Here is a 21,248-nt window from a genome sequence, read left to right as displayed (position 1 = left end):
TGACAAATCTCATTGAGGATTCTGCTTGTTAAGCTTTAACAGACTAAGACCATTAGGGACACTCTGCTGTTAAGTTTATTAGCTTGCTACAGGAAAAGAAAATGCAAACGATGGGGAACCATGAAGATTCTCAAAATGGAGAATCAGGGAAGGTCATTTATAGATTTTGGATACTGGAATTAGTCATCAGATGGTCTTCATAGGGACTGATACGATTTTGTAAAATAAGAAGCTGCTGGAAGATCAGTGGTCTTATCTTTAAAATATATGTGTTTTGGAGTTACTGTTAGATCAGTTGATCTGTGCTTTAGCATAGAACATAGGTCTGAATAAACGGGTTTGAGCTTAGGTAGTTTGTCTTGTGTGTCATGCTTTGGTACAATTTATTTGTTTTGTGAGTCCTAATATAGTTTTGAAAATATAGTTTCTGTTTCAAGGCTCAGAATAAGAGCATGCATTGGAATAATAACAAACACATTCAGGCTGGTGAGAAGAAAATGCACCTGAGGATGGATGGGTACAGATTTCATTTGCATTTTTCTTAAATTGGCACAGCTTAGTCTATATTTTTTGTAAGATGCCGCTCCCACCTTGTCTGCCAGTAACCACTAACAGGAATTAAGAGTGGAGTGACCAAACACTAGATACTCCTGCCAAGATCCCTCCCTTTTTCTTCGCATTTGACATTTTCAGCTTTATCACAGTACCTTCTGCTTTAAATTCTAGGGGGATTCTCAATGTTCCTTTTAGCCTGTCATCATCACGTAAGCATTTCTTGTATTCTATTTGTTTTATTCTTTTCATAGCCCTTATCATCTGATATAGTATATATTTCATTTATTTCTTTAAGTATTGGTGTCTTCTGTGGTAAGCAGAGTTCTAAAGATGCCTACTCCCAAGATTTCTGTCTGTAGGATAGCCAACCAAACGTGAACCTAAGTACTTCTGTGAAGGGATTTTACAAATGTAATGAAAGTCCCAAGTTGGTTGACTTTAAGATAACAGAGATTATCCATCTAGATGGGACTGACTCAATCAGATAAGCCTTTTAAAAACATAATTTCCTCTGGTTGATAGCAGATAAGAATGTCAGAGATACCTGAAACATGAGAAGAACTGGATGTGTCACTGCTGGTTTTGAAAATAGAATGGGTCATGTACAAGTAACAGCTACAAAGAGCTGAGAGTTACCTTTCGTTGACAGCCAACCAAAAAATGAAGACTTCACTCTACAACTGCAAGGAAATGAATTCTTCCAACTGCTGGAATGACCTTGGAAGCACATTTTTCTCCAGAGACTCCAGGTAAGAGCCTAGCCCTGTGGGCAACTTGGTTTCATTCTCGTGAGAAGTTAAGCAGAGACCCAGGCAAAACGAGTCTGACTTCTGACCTATGAAATTGAGGTAATAGGTTGGTACTCTGTTAAGATGTTATGTGGGTAGGGATTTTTTTCCATTTTGTTTACTATTAAGCCCTTAGTTCCTAGAATTGGACTTGATATTTAAGAAGCATTTCAGAAATAATTCCAATTAATCTACTTGGCTAGACACCATGAAGAGTGTGATACTGTTTAATCCTATACACAAACCGTAGATATTTAACTGTAAATTCAGTTGTATAACAGATGAAGGGTTTAAACTTTGAAGAATCAAGCTAAAAGTTTTCAATAATTTCTGATAAAATTTTCTTAAAAGTAGAAAAGGCATCAATGATATACTTACAAGTGTTTAAATTATTTTTTAATGAATTGATTACCAGACACTAAATACCTAATGTAATGCATGTTTTATTGTACTTTATGTGACACAAATTAATTTTCAATAGAGGCAGGAAACCTATCTCTAAGGTAATTAGTCATGGTCAAGTCTTAATTATTTTCTTAAATAGGAAAACAGCAGGCATATCTTTTGTACTGTGCAATTGATTCTTGTATAGACAGATTTGCTCTATATTTGATATGTAAGTATTGGCTCCCCTCACTGTATCTTAAACAAAGTGTTCAAATATATGTTGTTTGAATTTTCTTCCATACCCTTGAAATAAAAAAGTAAATAAATTCACTCCTTTTTTTCTTAGTATTTAAAATTATGTAACTTTATAGAGTTTATGTTTTAAAAATTATATTTTTGGTTTTAGAAAAGTAAATGTCTTCAACAATTTAATCATTTTCTGAACATGAAGGGTAGAATATACTTATAATTTGAAAAACAATTTATTCATTTACCACATCCCTTAAATAAAAGCATAGGTCCTCTATTTATAAACTCTACTTTAAGGCCCCTCATTTTTTCAAAAAAGATGATAATTGGAGATATGAAAGGTTGTGAGTTTGTATTTTGGAACTGACAGATTCTACTCTTACATTGCTGATAATTTTTGGCATCTCAATGGTTAATTTCTTATTAGCCACAAGGTAGCTTATTTGTATATTTGATGGAAATCACAGGGATAAACTTGGACATATTCGTGTTTAACTTTTCATCTGTTAAATTTATTTGTTTTAGTTTGCCTATTTTTGCATCTCAAGTATTATACATTCAAGATTTGGTAACATTGTATTATAAATCATGTAGAATAAGTTTGGCAGTTTTAGAGAACAATGTGGAGAATTATTTCTTCAAATGGTCACAGTCTCTTAATAGTCTTGACCAACTTGGAAAACATAGCAAGACTCTGTGTCTGTACATGATAATAATAATAATAACAATAATAATAATAATAACAATAATAATAATAATAAAAGCTGGGCATGGTGGTGCTTGCTTGTAGTCCCAGTTACTCAGGAGGCTGAGGTGGGAGGATCACTTTAGCATAGTAATTCAAGGCTGCAGTGAACAATGATCATGCCACTGCACACCATCCTGGGCAACAGAGAGAGAACCTATCTCTAAATAAATAAATAAACAAACAAGTATCATTCATTTTTTGCATTTCATTTTATATTAGATAATTCAGTATCCTTAAATGTTTATGGCCTCAGTATGTAAACAATTAACATAAACCAATAGGTATCTTAAATGAACAAGCATTTTAAATTCCTAATAAAAACAAATAAGCATTTAGAACTATTCCTATTTAAGTAAGCCCTCACAAAACCTAGCCTTTGCTACTGTAATTTTTATATTGCCTTTAACAGATGAAGGACAAAGTTAGTGAAATAAGTCAAAGCTTTACACTGGAAAATTTATGAACACATTATAGATACTAAAGGGTAGACAGGAAATAAAGGTTTTGTCGTTGTTGTTTTGTTTTGTTTTGTTTTTACCTGGAAGGTACTTTTATATGCTCCTCTGGTATTATTTCTAAGATAAAAATCTTTATAGTAAAATATTTTTCTAGTAAAAGGTTTCTATATAATTCAGCCAGGCTTGCCTTACAATTTGTTAAGAGGTGCCTTATGAATGAAACCTATAATTGGTGCCTGTGGTTTATGTCAAAGTCTAATACTTTTTTATTACTTAGAAGATTTTAAACATTAATTATATCTATTAAAATGTATTATTTTCCTGCTCAAAAAATTATTTCTGCTTTTAATATCCAAACATGATAGGTCAATGGCATTTCTCCAAAGAAATTGACAGTAGGATTTAAAATTCTATTTCATTTTTTTCTTATAAAATCTTAATTATATTATTTTGGCTTTATGAAGGTGGACTATAAAATTGACTGATAAGCAAGAAAATTTCACCGTAAGGTATAAAAACTGATATGGAAAAAACAGGTTTTGTTAACTATTCAAAGATTATTTACTCTACTCTCTACTGCAGACTCTTGAACATAGAGGGTGCTGTTACATTAATGAAGATCTTTTCATGCAATGTTGTTGGTAGCTTCTTTTAATGGTAAAACCATTAGTTTCAAGGTATTAAATGACGCTATTTGTTAGTCATTGTTTTTATTTCTCTCAGTAAGTATCTTTTTCAGAATGCCTAAATGAAGTCTTTTCCATAGGCTTTCATCTGAGATAAGTGAAGATGTGAATGTGAATGCATGGAAATATTTACGGAAAATATTAGCTTATATGTTAAATATCTCATGAAGTTTCCTGACAGCACCACTCTTAATTTTTAACACATATAATAATATTTCATAAAAAAATTCAGTATGAATCACTAAACATTAAATATCAAAAATGATGGAAAGACCAATAACTTTCTTCAGCATTCTGGAAAGGCACACACTTTGTCATATTTATGCTCTAGCATAATGCATACGCAGACTATTATGTTTTGTCTGAGTGATATGCAATAATTCCAGCAACACATAAAGTCGTCTCAGCTAGTTGTCATGTTAATCATTCCTAGAAAAATTATGTTGTTGAAAATATTTTGATTATTAAATTGCATTGTTCTGTAATTTTTATCTAGCTGTCTTGAAAACATAGGCGGTATCTAATTCACTAATAGATCGGGTTACAATTTTTTCTAAAATGAGATAAATCAGAAAAGAGATGCCAAATTCTCAGTTTGGAATAGTATTCACTCTTTTTCTCCAAGTGCTTAACATTTTACTCACTTCTAAATGTTTACTATTGTGTTACCACCTGTATTGTATTATTTTCTTTTAGCAAAATTCATAAACCGGCCCAGCTTCTGGGACTGAGCCTTACCATAACAGAATATATTATTAGAATGATTAGACAAGATACAGTTATACAGTTACTGATTATCATCAATTTTCATACAATAGATGTCAGGCAAATAAAATATCTTATAAACAGCACGTGTATCAAGAGCCGTACATGTGTTTGTATCTTTAAATCACTCCAACCTCATTTTCTAGAATGCTTTCTCAAGGTAATGTTCTGAAAAAGTAAAGATATCTTCATGCAAAAAAAAAAAAAAAAAGACAGATGTCTTTTGCAATGCTGGAATCACCCCAAATGATTGAGTGTCATGTCCACTCAATGTGATATTATTGAGATATTGAAATAATTACTTTGTAAATGATCCCAACATTGACTTTTTTATATTTTGTTGTTGTTGTTGTTGTTATTTTGTTTGTTTGTTTGTTTTTTAGATGGAGTCTCACTCTGTCATCCAGGCTGGGCTACAATGGCACAATCTCGTCTCACGGCAACCTCCACCTCCCGGGTTCCAGCCATTCTCCTGCCTCAGCCTCCTGAATAGCTGGGATTACAGGTGCCCGCCACCATGCCCGGCTAAATTTTTTGTATTTTCAGTAGAGACAGGGTTTCATTATGTTGGTCAGGCTGGTCTCGAACTCCTGACCTCGTGATACGCCTGCCTTGGCCTCCCAAAGTAACATTGACATTTTCTATGACCTTTGAAATAGAATAGAAAATTGTAGAGCACTCCAGTTAGAATTAATTAAAACATATATATTCATAAACATAGAAAATGCACATAAAAAATGTAATAGGTGAATGTTGGGCTGGCAAAACGATAAGTGAATTTTTAAAATTCTGTTATTTCGTTATGTTGTATTTCACATATTTTGTTTGTTTTGTTGTTTTTACCAAGTTTTACATGGCATAGCAGTTAAGGCATGGATTCTAAAGCTTATTAGCTCAGGTTCCATTTCCAACTGTATTCATCACCAGCTGTGCCACTTTGCTAAACAGTAATCTCTACCTCAGTTTTCTCATGTGTAAAATGGGTATAAAAATGGGATTTTAAATACAATTTCATAGAATTGTTATACAAATTAAATGATGTAGTTTCCAGCAGGATGTTTAAAAGTATGTTTAGACCATATTAAGGGCTTGCTATTGTTATTTTCATGGATTATAATATTAAGGTGATATTTTATAAAAAAAAATGTTTTCAGTTACCAATGCCTAAATCTTAACCTCTGTCCACACACTATTCAAAGAAAAGATGTTACCAAAAGATGACTTTGTGTGTGCCTGGTGGCCTTTGAGGGGGAGGAAATGAAAGTATAATGACCAGTTAATAGGCCGGGCGCGGTGGCTCACGCTTGTAATCCCAGCACTTTGGGAGGCCGAGGCGGGCGGATCACGAGGTCAGGAGATCGAGACCACGGTGAAACCCCGTCTCTACTAAAAATACAAAAAATTAGCTGGGCGTGGTGGCGGGCGCCTGTAGTCCCAGCTACTCGGAGCGGCTGAGGCAGGAGAATGGCGTGAACCCGGGAGGCGGAGCTTGCAGTGAGCCGAGATTGCGCCACTGCACTCCAGCCTGGGTGACAGAGCGAGACTCCGTCTCAAAAAAAAAAAAAAAAAAAAAAGACCAGTTAATAATACCCTGCTGTACTAGAATTAAGTTGGAATATTCATTCACATCTTATCTCTGCCTGAGAACTATGCAGACATCAAAAGTGCCCACCTATTATAATTTTGTCCTTTTGTTCCCTGTCATACTTCAATTATGATGTCCATATATGATATTGTCATGTTCTAATAATGAGATATTTGTGCTGTTTTATGTGTTTTTTGATGGGAAGAGATATCAGTTGACACTTTAGAGATTCCATGACTGCAAAGTCAACCTCTTACCTGTCACTGGCAAGACTGTTTTTCATAATAGTTATATGAAAGTCATAGAAATTTCAAATCACTCTGCTTACCTTTTATGACACCTCCCTCAAGCTCCCAGGCCTCTGCCCTACATATAATTGGACACTCTAAGCTTCCCCGATCATGGAACTTAATCTTCCTGTCCCACACTTACTGGCCTGCAAGAGGGCCAATGTCTTCATTTCATTTAAATCTGCCTAAATGCCATCATATTAGAGAAGATTCCTGGAACTACGTGTACTAGAGTAGCATCACCATCCTATAACTCTATATTGCCTAATTTGTTAATTTCTTGACATAGCAATTATGTACATGCATATTATATTTAATTGTCATTATATCTATTTAATTGTGTATTTTTGTCTCCATCTTCTAGAATACAATTCTACTGAAGCATGAGCTTTGTGTGTTCATTCCTACCTGCTCTGAGAATATAAAACTAATCAATCAATAAATGTTAAATAGCTGAATGAACATGACTGACAAATTTTATTTTAAATGGAGATGAGATTCAAATGATCTTGAAACTAGGTAACTTGTAACTAGGTAAACTGGTAGTTTAATAAATTGCAGTAGCACTAATAGCACTTTCAAATATTTACAGACTATTCACAAGAGAAAATAATTTTGGGTATCTTCCATAAATTACAGAGCAACTGAGAAAGGGAAATGAAAGCATCAAAGTAAAAATAAAAATTAAAAATCACTTTAAAAGCTGAAGAATAATTTTGTTTCTGTTTTTTAAATGGTGAGTGAATTTAAAAATAGAAAGAAAATGACATTTTACCTAATCTTAATTTATGTACTTTTTGGATTATCTTATGACCAGACAGAAGTTTCCTGAGTTGAAAGATAAGATAATATTTTGGTTTATGCAACAACAAGATTTGTCATTTTATGTTTCAGTTAAATTGTGCGCACTGGGCAAATAAACTGAGAAATGCTAATACCCAAATGGCATTATCTTGGAATATCCTAAGTATTCATATTTTATTGTCTTTACTTAGAGTCAAAAAAGGTAACATTTCTCTCTGAGAGAAAACATAATAAATAGCAAAGCTTCAGGGACCATCCTCTTATATTAAGTGCTTGACTTTCTGTAAGAAATCATAGTGTCATAATTAGAGAATCTCAAGTATAGAAATACAATTATCAATCTTATTCCACTGATTCACAACATCTCAACTCAAAATAAGCTTTTGTCTCTTAATATGCTATTTTGCTTCATTTCCTATGTACAATTCCTGTTTCAATCACTAAAGCACTCTTCAGTGCTTGGAATTTTAAATAATTGAATAACTTTTAATGATGAATGAAAATAAAATAACCTCAAGTTAGTAAATCCTCAGAAATACATTATGAGACCCTGCCAGGAGAATTGACACATATAGTGATCTCCATAAAGACAAGATTCCGGAGCTCGAAGAGATGGGCTTTGGAGCCAGACCTACCAGATTCAAATCTTGGCCCTCTGATTCATGAGATGTGTAACCCTTGACTAGTTACTTAATTGCTTGTGTCTGAATCTCTTTGTAAATAAAATGAGGATTCATGGTAATTCTTTGACATTGAGGTTGTTTTAAGAATTAACGGGCTGGGGGTGGTGGCTCACGCCTGTAATCCCAGCACTTTGGGAGGCTGAGGTGGGCGGATCACAAGGTCAGGAGATCGAGACCATCCTGGCTAACGCGGTGAAACCCCGTCTCTACTAAAAATACAAAAAATTAGCCGGGCGTAGTGGTGGGAGCCTGTAGTCCCAGCTACTCGGGGGGCTGAGGCAGGAGAATGGCATGAACCCGGGAGGCGGAGCTTGCAGTGTACTCCACTGTACTCCAGCCTGGGCGACAGAGCAAGACTCCATCTCAAAAAAAAAGAATGAACAGAAGAGAACATCTGGCCCATTATATACATATGCAGTTATTATTTCTATGGGGTTTGCCAGATATTTTTAGAATAATATGTTGTTTTGATCATTTCTGATAGTTCTTTTGAAATATTTCTAGAAAATGGTAGAAAATTCATTAAAATAAATATCTTACATGAGCATTAGTAACTTTTTAAAACTCACTGGTGTGGGAGTCATGAGGTATCTCTACCCTGATCGTGACTTGATAAACTGGCCTTCATTAACTGTTCATAAACGTGATTCATAGTGATATTGGCATGACCACTGTAAATGCTCACTGACAATACTTTATGCCTAATGCTGAGAAAAGTGCTTGGAGGAAAGTGATAGAGAACATAAAGTATGCTTATAACATAGTTGTGGTCCCCTAAGAGATATTCTCATGTATAAATATGGGAAAACATTAGAATGTAACTTATTTTTCAGAAGCCAGGCATAGGTTAGTTCAATTAAAATATTAACATTATATTTTGCAATATTTATTCTCTCTTATTAATGAATTTTTAGGTGTCTCACCAAAACCAAGAAACTCCCATATAAAACTTAGTGAGCTGTCCCTTTGGAGAAAAAACACACTTTTACTAATTTTTTTCTTTGGAAAATATTATGGCATCATTGGAATTTCAATCAATGCCTTGATATACATGCTTTGGTAAATGACTCTGCTGCTAAAAATGGAAAGGGATTGATATAACTAGAATTTGCATTATTTTTGCTCTATAATATTTTTCACTCTTAACTCTCATACCTCTCCCTTTCTCTTACATGCACATGCACATACGCACACATACACTCATCTGATACAAAGTATGTTAAACAGAGAATTTAAATCATCTATTTATTGAAAGATAAGCCAGATAAAGAGTAGGTCAGAAAAATGTGGCAGTATATTGGAATCAAACATGAGGCATATTCATTGCTAGTCTGATGTTTGTTTGAATTAACTGCAATGACTAGGGGACCCAGGTTGTATTTGTTAATCATTTTTCCCTCTTTAATTTTGCATTTATGTGTATCTTCCAAACTGGTTATATATTGTTGGAAATTTTTCTTTGAATATCAGAATGAGAGTTAACATTGTAATATGTCTTTGCTAGCAATACTCTGCTAGGTAATGTTTGTTGTAACATCTTTGTTTCTGTGAGAAAATCTGATGTATAATCAGTAAGTAACCTGCTAAAGATATTTTAAGAGAAGCTTGCCCTAGGGCATGTCCTTTCTTCACTTAGTATAATTCCATTGCTTATAATTGTTATATAACTGTTACTAATATAATTGCTTATTATAATTTCATTGCTTATCCCTTGGTGAGGATGTGCCCTCACTCCTTCCCCCTGATAATACAAGTCCCATAACTATTTAGCTTTCTGACTTTTAGCAGATAGGTTAGATGACTCAGCTCCATTAAAATATTACTGAACAGTTGCTCTGCCTCAGGTTTTCTTCTTAGGATTCTTCTAAAATATATTTGACCATAAAAAATAAAAGCAAAAATTGTGAAGACAAAACTGGAAAAACCTAAAGTTAACCATTATATACATAGCTTGCACAGCACCATTTCCATTTTTTTGTTTTTCAAGTTTATTTCTGTATTAGAATATATGCACCTAGAGGCTTAAGCTGTGTACTTGCTATGAGATCACATTTATGGAGCATGATATTTATCTTAAGAAACCAAAATAAAATAAAAAATATTCAAGATACAGTGTAAAATGGTTAATTATAATATAATATTAAGATATTAAATGTTATAATAATGCAAGTATTTATGTTTTATTCTGTAGAGGTTACTCAATATGAACAGATTATATAGTTTAGCATTGGACCTGGGGAAGTTTTCTCATATAAAAATCTCATGAAACATAATTATTGATATAAGCAATAAAATTATACCTGACTAAAGTAAGCAAAAATAACAAAATAAAAGACCATTGGCAGCAAAAGAATTATTGAAGAGCCTGATGGATGAGGCTCAAAAACATGAAGACAGAGTCATATCCAATAGCATGATACAAACAAGTAGATCTGCTTTTCAAGGTTGAGGACTAGATGTCACAACTTGTGCCCTAGTCCTGACCATTCTGATTTGTTCATTGGAGTATCCAACTGTCACTGATGCAAGCTGCTGATGTCACTGATGCACTAATCCAGGCACTACTGCCTGTGGAAAAGAAGTGATACTGCCATTGTTGAAGCTCCTGCCAGAAATGACTTCCTTAGCAACTTCTTTTATGATTAGGACAGCTATATGTGTTTGGCTGAATCTAGAGCATATGTCTATGCTCTTGAAGCAAGATACACCAGGAAAATAAATATTTGGCATGTTCTGCTTCTTCTTGGCTTTATTTTCCCCCGAATGAGTATAAGACATGTGGCATCCAATCTAAAAAATGCCATCTTCTCTGTGTATGCATCTATCCTTTTGTGGTATCTTCCTCTCAAATCTCGTTGGCGCTGTAACTCACTCTTGACTAACAGGATGTGGTGGAGGCAAGGTCAGAAAAGTTCTTCCTGCTGTCACGTGGGTCTTTTTGGGTCATTCACTCTCGAGTTACTTACTTTAAAACCCAGCCACCACACTGTGATGAACATGAGAAGCCATGTGTGGAATCTGGTTGACAGCTTTGGTTGAACTTTCAGTTAACAGTCTCAGCTCTCAGCCATGTGAGTGAGCCATCTTAGGTACCATGCCCACTCAAACTTTAAGACTCTCCAGTTCTCAGCTGATATATGACTTCAACCCCTTGAGGGACTATAAACAAGAACTAATCAAATGAACCCAAGAAGCCCAAAAAATTCACGGACATGCGAGGTCATAATAAATTGCTGTTTAAGTCACTTCATTTTGAGATTGTTTGTTAGGTAATACTAATTATAATAAAAAGTAGAGAATTCTGCAAATGTAGGAATGTTTGCAGGACTCTGCAGAAGAGGACAAAGAGAGGGTAAGTGAGAGAGAGAAAAAAAAAGGAGAAGAGGAAGAGAAGGAGGAAAATAAATAAATACAAATTTTCAGTACAAGTTTACAAATTCTCCCTTGTCTGTATTTCATTCAACCCATTATACGTAGACTTAATAACTTTTAAAAGCACTAGCATTTCTTGAGTGAAAAGGATTGTACTAGATATCTTGCCTTACACCTCTTTATTTTTCTTGACTGTTTATATATCACAATTTTTGAAGTATACAATTATATTTTATAAAATAAACAGATTCATAGAAGATAAAGAATTTTCCTCAGACACAGCTAATGGTTACCAGAAATGAGTTGTGAACTAAAGTCTTTCTGAATCCAAAGGCAAAGTGTAGCTTTATCAGATTGCAAAACTTCCCTTTTTTTCTGTTATTTGATAGCCTGAAATTGGCTCAGTAATTTCGCTTATGTATTTCAGAGGAAAAGATGCAACACACAACAGTTTAGAATTGATTAGAATTGCCCATGTGATTTTGAGAAGACAACAGCAATACCTGGCCATCTATATTAGCAATTATGTGTCTAGTTTCATGAACAAGGCTTCTGGTGAAGTTCTCTACACCAAATTGTTTACTTTGAAATACGCTTCACTAATTAGTGCTTCTGTCAGTATATGCCTTCAGAGCCATTCTGAAGACATGCAAACCACCCACTTATCCGTAAGCTGTGCCCATCAACCTAAGGATTTAGATATAAACATATAAACATAACGGTGAATTGTGGGATAAGGGCAGAAAGGGCAAGATGTTTCACAGTCACTATTCATTTATAAAAACCAAAGTAGTGGGAGAATTATTTGATATTTTTAACTGGCATGTAAAACTGAATGATTATGGAGTCACAATTAAACTCTTACTAAAATAAACTGATCTATTTATAATGAACCTTTGTTTTGGCATTACTGCTAGCCAGTTGCTGTAACAGGTCAGTTATAACAATGAATATGTACAAACACATTATTTCCTAAGGGCATGCTAAGCTACAATCAAAACAGGCATCTATCATCATGTATTATAGTTGAATAGCAATTAAATAAGCCATGATACATTTTCTGATTTGCCTTCTGAATTACTCAATTTTTTATAAACTATGTAAGTCAGAAACAGTGCTAAAATAAGAAACCCAAGTGTATTAATATTTACAAAACTTATGTGGATAGTTAATAAAATTCCCTTATGATCTAAAGAGAATGTAAAATTATATATTGAAGTAGTTTAACATTTTGTTATGAAATGTGTATTTTTTGAAGTTGCAAAATACAGATTTTTTTCTGGAAAGAAAGAATGCATTTTTAGTCCTAAATTATCAGGCAATATATTGTAACTAAAAATTAAAATAAAATTATCAATTTTATTGAGTTTATCAAGTTTACAATGACTATCTCATTATTTGGGAATGACTGACTCATTATTCTAGAGAAAAACCTTGATATTGGCACACAAATTGTATTACTTAATTTCCCCAGACTTACAAATGACGTATTTGGATCCCACTCCCCTATCTAGTTATTGTTCTATCCTTCCTTCCTTCCTTCCTTCCTTCCTTCCTTCCTTCCTTCCTTCCTTTCCTTCTTTCTTTCTTCTTTCTTTCTTTCTTTTTTAAATTTTTTTGGAGTCTTGCTCTGTCACCCCGACTGGAGTGCAGTGGCATGATCTTGGCTCACTCCAACCTCCACCTCCTGGGTTCAAGTGATTCTCCTGACTCAGCCTCCTGAGTAGCTAGGACTACAGGCGTGTGCCAGCACGTCCAGCTAATTTTTGCATTTTTAGTAGAAACGGGGTTTCACCATGTTGGTCAGGTTGGTCTTGAACTTCTGACATTGTGATCTACCTGCTTTGGCAAAAGTGCTGGGATTACAGGCATGACGCACTGTGCCCGGCCATTGTTCTACATTTTTGTGATTGGTGCTACCTTCTTGAAACATTTTCTTCTGTCAGCACACCATCATCTCTTTGATTCTCTTCTTTCCCACTCGTTGCTCCTCAACAGTTCCATTTGATGTTTTCTCCCCATTTTCCAGACTTCTAAAACTCAGAGTGCTCTAAAAACAATACCAAACAATATGACTGCTGAGCCCCTTCACCAAGACAGGACTCTGAAGCTCATCTGCCACTACTCCTTAAGCCCATAGAGAATAACCAGACCTATGCCTGGCCTTCCCCCATACACATTCTTTGACAGAGAAACCTGTTCCAGAGGAAAATGAGCCCATAAACCAAACTAACAAGAAATTTGAAGACCACCTTTATTTTCACAGATAACAAAAAATGCACTGTATTACACACATTGTATCAAGAAAAGAGATATCAATATAAAAAAGTTCTAGAATTTTATTCACTTAATAATCATAGTAACTTATATAAGAAAGTATATTGTCATGAAAATATTAAAAAGCCAGTTATAATACTAGACATGGAAATATGTGAGAATTAAAACACATATTAAATAGAATAGATACAGCTGAGGAATGAATTAGAGAAAATCAGAATCAAAAGCCTCATAGAAGAAAGATTTGTCTGTTTGTGTTGCTATAAAGGAATACCTAAGGGATGGTTATTTATCAAGAAAAGAGATTTATTTAGCTTATGATTCTTAAGTCAGGAAAAGTTCAAAATTGGGCATCTGTATCTGGTGAGGGACACAAATTTCTTCCACTCATGGTGAAAGGCAGGGAGCCAGTGTGTGCAGAGATCACATGATGAGAGAGGAAACAGGAGAGAGGAGGGGAGATGCCAGCTTTTTTTAACAACCACCTCTCATGGGCAGTAATAGGGTGGACATTCACTCATTACTGTGAGAATGGCACCAAGTGATTCATGAGGGATTTGCCCCCAAACCCAAACACCTGTCACTGGGCCCCATCCCAACACTGCCACACTGGAGATTAAATTCCAACAAGAGATTTGGAGCAGCCAAACAAACCCTATCCAAACTATAGCAGCAACATCCCAAGAACAAGAAAATACAAAGGAGATGAAGAATAAAGGTGGAAATGTAACATGTGGGTAATAGGAATTCCAGAAGAACTGAAAGATAAAAATGAAGAAGAAAAAATATTTGAAAAAACAATAGACATAAATGTATTGAAATTTAAAAAAAATAAAATGATAAAATATCTTGATATTGAAAGGGCTTATGAATTGCCAAAAAGGAGAAATAAAAAAACACACAGTTCTAGATATATGCGGAAATTTAATGTACAAAGACAAACAGAAAAGATTGCAGGGAGGAAAAGAAGATTAGAGACAAAAAGAGCAAGATAAAGGAGAGGGCAATATCATACTGAAAGGGCAAAAGCTGGAAGCATTTCCCTAGAGATGGGCAATCAAATCTTAAAGCTCCAAAGTGATTTCCTTTGACTATGTGTCCCACATCCAGCTCACACTGATACAAAAGGTGAGTTCCCATGATCTTGGATAGCTTTGCTCCTGTGGCTCTGTAGTGTACAGTCTCCCTCCTTGATGAGATCATGGGCTGGCATTGAGTGTCTGCAGCATTTCCAGGTACGCAATGCAAATTGTCATTGGATCTACCATTTCTGGAGTCTGGAGAATGGTGGCCCTCTTCTCACAGCTCTACTAGCCAGCACCCCAGTAGGGAATCTGTGTTGTGGCTCTGACCCAATATTTCCCTTCTGCACTGCCATAGCAGAGGTTCACCATGAGGGCTCTGTCCTTGAAACAAACTTTTGCCTGGACATCCAGGTGTTTCCATACATCCTCTGAAATCTAGGTAGAGATTCCCAAATCTCAGTGAGAGGTCACTGAAGGATATTAAGCCAGGTCACTAAATGATCAGATTTTTATTTGGAAAAAACCCTTAAGAAAATAAATAAATCTTACTTATCCACAGCCTCTAGTATGACTCATGGTATACAAAAATCAACTCAAAATAGATTAAACACTTAAATATAAAGCCTACAACTATAAAAACCCTAAAAAAATACTAGGCAAAAACCATTTTAGACATCAACCCTGGCAAAGATTTCATTATCGAGACTCCAAAAGCAATTGTAACAAAACAAAAACGGACAAAGGTGATCTAATTAAACTAAAGAGCTTCTGTGCAGAAAAGAAACTATCAACATAGTAAACAAACAACCTATGAAATTGGAGAAAATATTTGCAAACTCTGTATCCAACAAAGGTCTCATATCCAGAATTTATAAGGAACTTAAACAAATCAACAAGCAAAAAACAAAAAATGCCATTAGAAAGTGAACAAACGACAAGAGCAGACACTTTCCAAAAGAAGGCATACATATGACCAACAAGCATATGAAAAAATGCTCAATATCAGTAATCATTAGAGAAATGCAAATCATAACCACAATGAGTCACCATTTCACACCAGTTAGAATGGCTATTATTAAAATTTAAAAAATAACAGATGCTGATGAGGTTGCAGAGGAAAAGGAACACTTATACACTGTTGGTGGGAAGAAAAATTATTTCAGCCACTATGGAAAGCATTTTGGAGGCTTCTCAAAGATTCTGAAACAGAACCACCATTTGACAGCAATTCTAGTACTAGGTATATACTCAAAGGAAAATAAATCATTTTACGATAAAGACACATGCATGCATATGTTCATTGCAGCACTATTTACAACAGCAAAGACATAGAATCAATCTAGATGTCAAACAGTGGTGGACTGGTTAAAGGAAATGTGGTACATATATACCATGGAATACTATGTAGCCATAAAAAAGAGCAAAATCATGCCCTTCACAGCAACATGGGTGCGAGGCCATTTTCCTAAACAAATCAGTACAAGAACAGAAAACCAAATACTATACGTTCTTATAAGTAGGAGCTAAACACTGAGTACACACAAACACCAAGAAGGAAACAATAGACACTGGGGCCTACATGAGGATGCAGGGTGGGGGGAAGGTGAGGATTAGAAGACTGCCTATCAGATACTGTGCTCACTAACTGGGTGATAAAATAATTTGTACATGAAAGCACAGTGACTTGCAATTTACCCATCTAACAAACCTGTGTATGTACCCCAGAACCTAAAATAAAATTTGAAAGGGAAAAAAAGAAAGGAGATTGACAATAACTTATAAAAACTGTATGAAAGAAGATGATACAATCATATTTCTAGAGTTTGAAAAAAAAACTTAGAATTTTATATCCAGCAAATTGTCATTTAAACAGAGGGCATGAAATATATTCTCAGTTATGTAAGTCTTCAGAAGCTTTGTTACACGAAAACCGCCTTGAACAGAGCTATGTATAAAGTATATAAATACCAGCAGACATGGATTAAGGAGCTATCTGAAGAAAATCTGCACAGGTATCTTACAAACATTTGCCACTATCTTAAAACATGTATGTCTATATTTATTTATTTAAATTAATCTATTATCTATCTAATTTTATCTATTTATCATCTTTCATAACCTAGTCTTATAAATCTATGTAATATTAATAATGCAGTTGGGAAGTTATCAAGAGTTTTAATAATGTTCCGTGAAGTTATTTGATTCTTAAGTTGAAAACAAAAGTACTGTTTTATTTTTAAGTAAGGAAGGATTAAAATAAACAAAAGACCAGAATAAGCTGATATAACAAATTATGTTACTGAAGCAGATCTAAATAATTAACAGAAATGTACTAAGCTGGTCAGTTAAAAGGAAAAAATTGGCAAACTGAATACTTCCTTGTGATGCTATCGTTTAGCTTCTGGGCTTGACATTCATTTAAATATTAATTCATCTGTATTTAAATAAATAAGATAAATCTGACTCCCAGATTGATCTTTCCACCTTAAACTTATTCCCGGAGCTTTATAGTCATATACACAATTACCTGCTCAGGAGAGACAATATTGAATAGTCCCTTCTTAGAAAGAGTTAATGGGATTTTAATCTGGGTGTGGTGCATGAAGGTTTCCTAAATAAACTGTCATTTGTAGTCAACTATAAAGAATAAATACAGGGAAACAAGTTGAAGGGGGAGCAGGGAGTTTTGGAGGAAAAGGAAGAGATTCAGCAAAGGCTCTGAGACAGGAAAGAGCCTAGCACATTTGATGAAATGAAAGGCCACGTGGCCAGACCTGAGAACACCGCAGGAAAGTCATTCAAGCAAGGCCTTGTATATGGATAGAGCAAGGCTCTTCCAGAGTCTTTTAAAGATTTTGATCACTATCTCAATGAGAGGTCACTGAAGGACACTAAACCAGGTCACTAAATGATCAGATTTTTATTTGGAAAAGAACCTTAAGAAAATAAATTAAATCTTACTTATCTACAACATCTAGTATGAATCATGGTATACAGCAGAGGTTTAACAATTTTCTTTAAATGTATGTGAGATTATTCAGAGCTATATTGTTAATTATCAGATTTTAATAATTTTTTTATTATTGTCTAATACTGGAAAGTAGCTTTTCCATCAACTCTGTAAAATTGTATTGCTTCATGCAAACACCTCCCCCTTTTATATCATTTTAGATATATTGCGAGTTAGCAATGAGCTGTATTTTTCAAGAGTCATAATTTATCCATTTAATATAAACTTGAAAAGGTAGAGTGGATTTACTGAGGGTTGTGAAAATCTAATGAGTGTTTAAAGTCTGGTTCATGTTATGTGACTACGTAGAAGTTCAAAACCCATTTTTGACTCAGTTTCAGTTCAGTGCAGTGGGCTACTGATTGAAATTAAAAAGAAAAAAATATTTTTACACATGGCTGGCAAACCAAATCTGCTGAGGTTTTATACAAGTGTAGCTTGCTTTTGTCTGCTATTTAATTAACCAGTTCACAAATAAAATGTCCTTAGTTTAATTTCCATTTCGTAGCTCAATACTGTAAACTATTCACAGTGTAATGAAAAGTCCTGAATTCTCCCAGGAATGATATTACCAGTAAGCAACCAACCCATGAAATAGAGAAGCCTGACTGTTACTCTGCTAAATTGTGTGTGTTAATAAAGCTGAGCAAGTGTTCTTTGCTTAATCTGACTCAGCTGAGAAAACTCCAGCTGGCATCCAAGCTACCTGCTTTTAAAACTCTCCAAGCATCTAGCTCCAGGAGAGCTTCATTAAAGTTAATATAGGAATTGTGTCATATTTTATTGAATTTCATCGAATTTTCTTTGTGAAATAACTTACTTTCCAATAATACAAACTCACTGCAATGCCACCAAGTATAGTTATTTTCGTTTTATGTTTAACTTTACTTTGAACACCCAGAGCAAAAATAAATACACTAAGGTTTTAAAAAGAAAAACAGAAAAATTATTTAGGAAAAAATAATTCATATGATGTTTAAGATATTCATATAATGTATAGTTTTAAAACTAAATTCTGTCTATTATCTTGATAGTTATTACTCAAATAATAATTTGAACACTCAGCTCAAATAACCATGCATTGTTGATGATGCTATTTCAGTCCTATGCAAAGAGTCTGGTCATTGCATGGTGAATACATTCACCAATTGCTTTGCCAGTCACATTGAAGACAGGATAAATGTAGAATTAATACTGTATTGCTACAATGTTTGTATAATCATTCTGTGTACCCAGGCTGTCCTCCTGAAAGTCAAATATTTTCAGAAACCTAGGCTATTACTTGTTACTTTGATATTTTGATGCAATGCATTAAAAATGTTTTATGGTTTGGATCAAATATAGGTTTTATGAATGATGCTCCTTCACTTGAATTACCCCAATGCATGATCATTTTGTAGATAAATATAAAACATATAAGTTTGGTCTTATTTTATTTTCAGAAAGATTGCACATTTTTTTAATTGTCAAATCCAAACTGATCTCTCACTTGAAAAATTATCACTGGAATAGCACACATTTATTCAGAGTGTTAGGGTGAATGTTATGTGCAGAATACTAGTGACTGTGAATGAAGGAGAGAATGAGTGTTGAGCTAAATTTCATAAATGTTTTCTTGGCAGGTGACAACGAGGAGCCAGTGCTATTGATTTTGATGCTGACTTGAATGTTGCATATTTAAAGAAATTCAATATTAGAATTGATTTAGGTTAAACAACTGAGCATGCACAGTAGACCCTCACAATCGTCAGATTCACAGAAGGCTAAAATGAACATGTAGAGATTTCTGAGTCCGGCTAGAAACCATGTACTAAAATAGCTATAAAAGTTTCAGGGGAAATGCTCTGTAATATCCTTCAATAACTAAACCTGGTACTAGTGTTTTAGAGAAATGTTCCCCCACAAACATTTTCATAATTTTATTTATATGTTGACCCGAACGGAAATGTAAAACCATGTTCTGAAGTTAGTATCCCTTCCAGTAGGTGAGCTATGAGTAAGTTTTTTCTTCTCTAGGTTAGATTAGGAGCCAAATTGAATCCAAATTTGTGTATGGGAGTCGTTTTATTAAACATGCCTTTGCTGTTGTTATTAATGTCTAGATTGTGTTTTAGAAGAGGATGACACTTACAAAAACTGGGTTATAATACTATCAGTTCAGCACCTGCTTTATATATGTATTAGTAGATTAGTATCCCTTGCAGACTTTTGAATATATGTCCCCTGGATAACATGGTCTCAGCTTTCTGTGTCTACTTCTTTTTTGTAAAAAATACTATAGTATTGAACCTCATGGAACTAGCTTTTCTCACTTAAAAAGCAGATGAGTTTCATCCAAGTTTTTGCGTAGGTCAATAGTGCATTCTTTTTTATTGCTGAGAGGTATGCCACTATATGGTTATAGTATATTTTGTTTATCCATTTGCCTATTGAAGAACATCTAAATTGGCATCAAGTTTTGTTGATATGAATGACTACCATAAAATTATGCAGATAGATAGATAATAGATTTTGGTTTGGGGAAAGAAGTGGAGAAAATAAGTTGTCAATCCATTTGGATAAATGCCTAAGGTGAGATTGCTGGGTCTTATGGCAATTTGGTAATAAATTTCACTCCTAGATAGATTTCCAAAATAGTTGTATTATTGTGCATTACCACTAGAAATGGATGAGAGTTGCAATTGTCCAACTTCCTCATCAGCTATTAGTATTTTTTATTTTAGCCATTCTAATAGACATATAGTAGTATCTTATTGTGTTTTTAATTTGCATTTCCATAGTGACTAATGATGTTGAATATCTTTTCATATTCATATTTACCATCTGTTATTCTTCTGTCGGTGAATTGACTTTATAGATGTTTTCTTATTTTTTTAAATAATAATTTTCTCATTGTGAATTTTAAGAGTTCTTCACATATTTTGAGGAAAAAATACCCTTTATCGTATGTGAGATATGCAGTTATTTTCTCCCAAACTGTTGCTTATCTTTTAATTCCCTTAATAATATCTCCAGGAGCAAAGTTTTAAATATTGATTAAATGGCATTTATCATTTTTTATGGATCATGTTTTTGGTGTGGTATCAAAATACTGTTTGTGAAACACAACCTCCCATAATAGATCTCCCAAAACAGATCTATTTTGCTTACAAAATAGATATATTAGTGTTAGAATATAGCCTAAATATTCAGTACATGGAATAAAGATGCAGGTCTAGAAGAAAAAGTAGAGTTAATGAGCATATAGCTGATGACTTATAGAATTTACAAGCAGATGTGTTAAATAGGAAATCAGACTTTAACATATATTTCTAAGTTAGAAAGACAGACTTGAGTAACAATTTATATAGGTATACATTGAGACCATGAGTGTTTGGGTGGTCACCATGAAAGTAGACAGATAAAGAAGAATGGACCATCTAGGATTGGGATCTGTATACGAGGTGAAAGCAAAAAAATATTGAGTCTATTACTGAGAAAGAGAAATAAACAATGGGTGAGTGAAAAATCAGGGACACATGATTTTCTAGAAGGCAAGAAGGAATATTTTAAGTATTAGTTAAGAA

This window comes from Hylobates moloch, unplaced genomic scaffold (assembly GCF_009828535.3).
Source record: "Hylobates moloch isolate HMO894 unplaced genomic scaffold, HMol_V3 SCAFFOLD_13, whole genome shotgun sequence".
Lineage (NCBI taxonomy): Eukaryota > Metazoa > Chordata > Mammalia > Primates > Hylobatidae > Hylobates > Hylobates moloch.
Note: the sequence above shows the minus strand (reverse complement) of the source record.